Source organism: Mustela lutreola, chromosome 12 (genome assembly GCF_030435805.1).
Source record: "Mustela lutreola isolate mMusLut2 chromosome 12, mMusLut2.pri, whole genome shotgun sequence".
Taxonomy (NCBI): Eukaryota; Metazoa; Chordata; class Mammalia; order Carnivora; family Mustelidae; genus Mustela; species Mustela lutreola.
Window position 1 is genome coordinate 67,187,708 of NC_081301.1, and position 4,639 is coordinate 67,192,346.

At 32.4% G+C, this 4,639-nt stretch overlaps 1 non-coding gene across 1 annotated transcript; it reads left to right on the top strand.

Moving 5' to 3' along the window:
• Positions 1-3,184: 3,184 nt before the first annotated feature.
• LOC131813348 (U6 spliceosomal RNA) lies at positions 3,185-3,293 on the top strand. Its single transcript, XR_009346765.1, has one exon. It is a non-coding gene; the product is annotated as a U6 spliceosomal RNA (small nuclear RNA).
• Positions 3,294-4,639: the final 1,346 nt, after the last annotated feature.

The window sequence follows — 4,639 nt, forward strand, 5'->3', positions numbered from 1 at the left end:
TATTCATAGACACATTTACCAAAATAAATTTCATTTTACTTTACCCCCTCTGAGGATATATATTCCCTAATTCAATATGAATCTCATTATGAATAATAATTATCATAATAAATACGCTGATTTTTCTTCTTTTTAGGGAAGTATCCTTTACTGTTGAACATAAAGAAACTTAAGCAAGTCTGTCTTATTCAAAATTTGCATGCTGCTTTCTTATGAAACTAGATGATAGAGTTGTATGAAATAAATTCATGCAGTTAAGACATTTATGTTTGGAAAACTGGGTGGTCAGTTTAGTATTTCAAAAGAAGATTTTAAATTTAAACCTTAAAACTGAGCTCTTTCAGCCTTATTTATAGACCATCCTTCATGCTTCCTAAGTACTCCTTCATTGTAAACTAAGTAATAGTTTTTGTCCCAGTTTATAGAACTAAAATGGATTTTATATTCGATTATTTCAGAGTTAGATGCAGTTTCTACTTCCTTACTTCCTTTTTTGAAAAATAGATTAATTCTACAAAAAGTTTTTTCCAGCTTTATTGAAAAATAATCGACATATTATAATTTATAAATATAAGAAATGATTTCTTATAACATTGCAAACTTTTAACATTGTGTAAATTTTGTACAATTTGATAAATTGGCATACATCTGTATTGCAATATAATCTACATAAAAATGTTAATACATCTACTATCTCATATAGTTGCCACTGTTTTTTATGCATGTATGGTAAGGAATTTTAAGATCTACTCTCTTAGCAACTTTTATGTATATAGTACCGTAGAGATAAACTTCAGAAGTCTTGTGGGTTTTGTTCCAGACCGCCTCAATAAAGTGATTATCTCAATAAACTAAGTCAAATTATTATTATTATTATTATTTTTTGGTTTCTCAGTGCAAATAAAAAATTATGTTTCCCAGTGCATATAAAAAATAAACACTATACTGCACTGTTCAAAAGCATTATGCCTTTAAGAAAAAACAAGGTATATACCTTAAGTAAACTAGTTCTGAGTTTTCAGTGGGTCATAATTACTGATCACAGATCACCATAACAAATACAATAATAATGAAAAAACTTGAAATATTGCAAGAATTACCAACATGTGACAGAGAGACACAAAATGAACAAATGTCGTTAGAAAAATGGTGGCAGCAGACCTCTTTTATACAAGATTGATATAAACTTTCAACTTGTAAGAATGTGATATATGCAAAGTTTAATAAAGGGAAGCACAATAAAAATGTATGTATATATTATTAACTATGATCATCATACTGTACATAAGATCCCCAGAACTTTTTCATATTATAGTTGCAAGTTTGTACCCTTTGACCACCTTATTCCACCCCAGGTTCACCTCTTGTCAACTCAACTCTAAGTTTCCATTAGTTTGCTTTTTCTTCAGATTCTGTATGTAAGGGATATCATAATACATAAATTAAAATATATATAAAATCTTTGAAATATTTCACTTAGTATAAAACCTTCAAGATCCATCCATGCTGTTGTAAATGGCAGTATTTCTTAATTTTTCATGGTTCAGTAGTATTCCATAGTATATATTTACCATACTTATTTTATCCATTCACCCAATATGGATACTGAAGTTATTTCCATCTCTTGCTTAGAGTTAATAATTTTATAATGAACATAAGAGTGCAGATATGTCTTCGAATAGTGACTTCGTTTCCTTTAGATATATACCTAGAGGTGGGATTACTGAATCATATGGTGATTTTACTTTTAATAATATGAATAATCTCCATACTGTTTTCCATACAAATTTATATCCCTATCACAGTACATAAGTTCCCCATTTTCCCCAATATTTACCAAAATTTGTCAGTTTTAATTTTTTGGTTTTATATATTCTAATAGGTAGTAATATCTTGTTGTGTTTTTCAGAGGTAAACAACAACAACAACAACATAATGACTTTGCCCTGAGTTTTTACGTTGAGCACTTTTTAATGCTCCTGTTGGTCATTTATATAACTTTTTTGAAAAAAAAGTCTATTGATATCCTTTTGCTATTTTTTAAATTATATATTTTTTTCTATTTGTATCTGTTGGTTATTAACCTCTTTTCAGATATAAGATTTGTAAGTATTTTCTTCCATTCTGTGGATTGTGTTTTCATTCCCTTTTGGTTTTTTTTGGCAATGCAGAAACTTTAGTTTGATGTAATACCATGTATTTATTTTTGCTTTTTTTGCTTGTGTTTTTGGCCTGGTATCCAAAAAACTATTGGCAAGACCAATGTCAAGGAGAATTTTTCCTATGTTTTCCTTTAGGAAATTTAGTTTCATGCATCACATTTAAGTCTTTAATCTATTTCAAGTTAAGATTTATGAGTGATATAAGGTTCCAGTTTCATGCTGGTTTATGTGACTATTCAGTTTTAAATATCATTTATTGAACAGACTATCTTTACCCATTATATATGTTGGCCCCTGTCAAATATTAGGTGACTGTATGAAAGGATTTATTTCTGGACTCTCAATTCTGTTCTACTTGTTTACTGGTCTGTTTTTATGCCAGTATACTTTATTGTTTTGAGCATGAGGGCTTTGTAGTATAGTTTCAAATCAAGAAGTGTAATTTCGCTTCTTCATTCTTTCTCAGAACTGCTTTAATTATTTGTTGTCTTTTATGGTCTCATATAAATTTTAGGATTCTTTACTTCTGTAAAAAAAAAATATTGGATTTTTTAAAAAGATTTTTTATTTATTTATTTGACAGAGAGAGATGACAAGCAGGCAGAGAGGCAGGCAGAGAGAGAAGAGGTAGCAGCTTCGTGCTGAGCTGAGAGCCTGATGCAGGGCTCGATCCCAGGACCCTGGGATCATGACCTGAGCCGAAGGCAGCGGCTTAACCCACTGAGCCACCCAGGCGCCCCTAACATTGGATTTTTGATAGGAATTGAATTTACAGATGGTTTTCGGTAGTATGGACATTTTAACAATGTTAATTCTTACCATTCATAAATATGAGCTATCTTTCCATTTATGTCTCCTTCAAATTCTTTATCAATGTCATAGTTTATGGGGTACAGATCTTTCATCTTCTTAGTTAAATCTTTTCCTAAGTATTTTGTTATTTTTGATGCTATTGTGAATTAGATTGTTCTCTTTATTTTTTCAGATAGTTCATCATTAGAGTGTTAAAATGCTCCTGTCTTGTGCTTACTTTGGCAGCACATATACTAAAATTGGAATGATGCAGAGAAGATTAGCGTGATCACTGAGCAAGGATGACATGAAAAACTATTTTAAAAAAACGAAACAAAACAAAATTCCTGTCTTTTATATATTGATCTTGTATTTGGCAGCTTTATTAAATTTGTTTATTCAAAATTTTTTGTGAAGTTTTTAGGATTTTTTTACATGTAAGTTCATGTTATCCAAAAAAAGAAAATTTTACTTCTTCCTTTTTTTTTTTTTTTGGAGTCTTTTATTTCTTTGTGTTCCTTGTTTCTCTGGCTAGGACATCCAGTACTATGTCAAATGAGAGTAGTGAAAGTGGACACACTTGTCTTTTTTCTGATCTTTAAGGGGAAAACTTTCAAACTTTTTTGATTGAATATGAGATTAGCTCTGGGCTTGGGCTTGCAATATGTGTTTTTTCTTTAATGGATTTTTTAAATTATTTTTTAAAATTTTTTTATAAACATATAATGTGTTTTTATCCCTAGGGGTACAGGTCTGTGAATCACCAGGTTTACACATTTCACCGCAGTCACCATCACTCACCATAGCACCTGCTCTCCCCAATGTCCATACCCCCACCATCCTCTCCCAACACACCTCCCCCCAGCAACCCTCATTCTGTTTTGTGAGATTCAGTCTTTTATGGTTTGTCTCCCTCCCAATCCCATCTTCTTTTATTTTTCTTTTCGTACGCCCGAAACCGCCTATGTTGCATCTCCACTTCATCATATCAGGGAGATCATATGATAGTTGTCTTTCTCAGATTGATTTATTTCGCCAAGCATAATACCCTCTAGTTCCATCCATGTCATCACAAATAGCAGGATTTCATTTTTTTGATGGCTGCACAGTATCCCATTTTACATATATACCACATCTTATTTATTGATTGATCCGTTGAAGGACATTTAGGTTCTTTCCATAGTTTAACTATTGTGGACATTGCTGCTATAAACATTTGGGTGCATGTGCCCCTTCAGAATGCCACGTTTGTATCTTTAGGGTATATACCCAGTACTACAATCACTGGGTCATAGGGTACTTCTATTTTCAGCTTTTTGAGGCACCTCCATGCTGTTTTCCAGAGTGGTTGCACCAGCTTGCATTCCCACGTACAGTGTAGGAGGGTTGCCCTTTCTCCACATCCTCGCCAGCATCTGTCATTGACTGACTTGTTCGTTTTAGCCATTCTGAAAGGTGTGAGGTGGTATCTCATTCCGGTTTTGATTTGTATTTCCCTGATGCCGAGTGATGTGGAGCATTTTTTCATGTGTCTGTTGGCCATTTGGATGTATTCTTTGCAGAAATGTCTGTTCATGTCCTCTGCCCATTTCTTGATTGGATTATTTGTTCTTAGGGTGTTGAGTTTGATAAGCTCTTTATAGATTTTGGATAGATACTGGCCCTTTATCTGGTATGTCATTTGC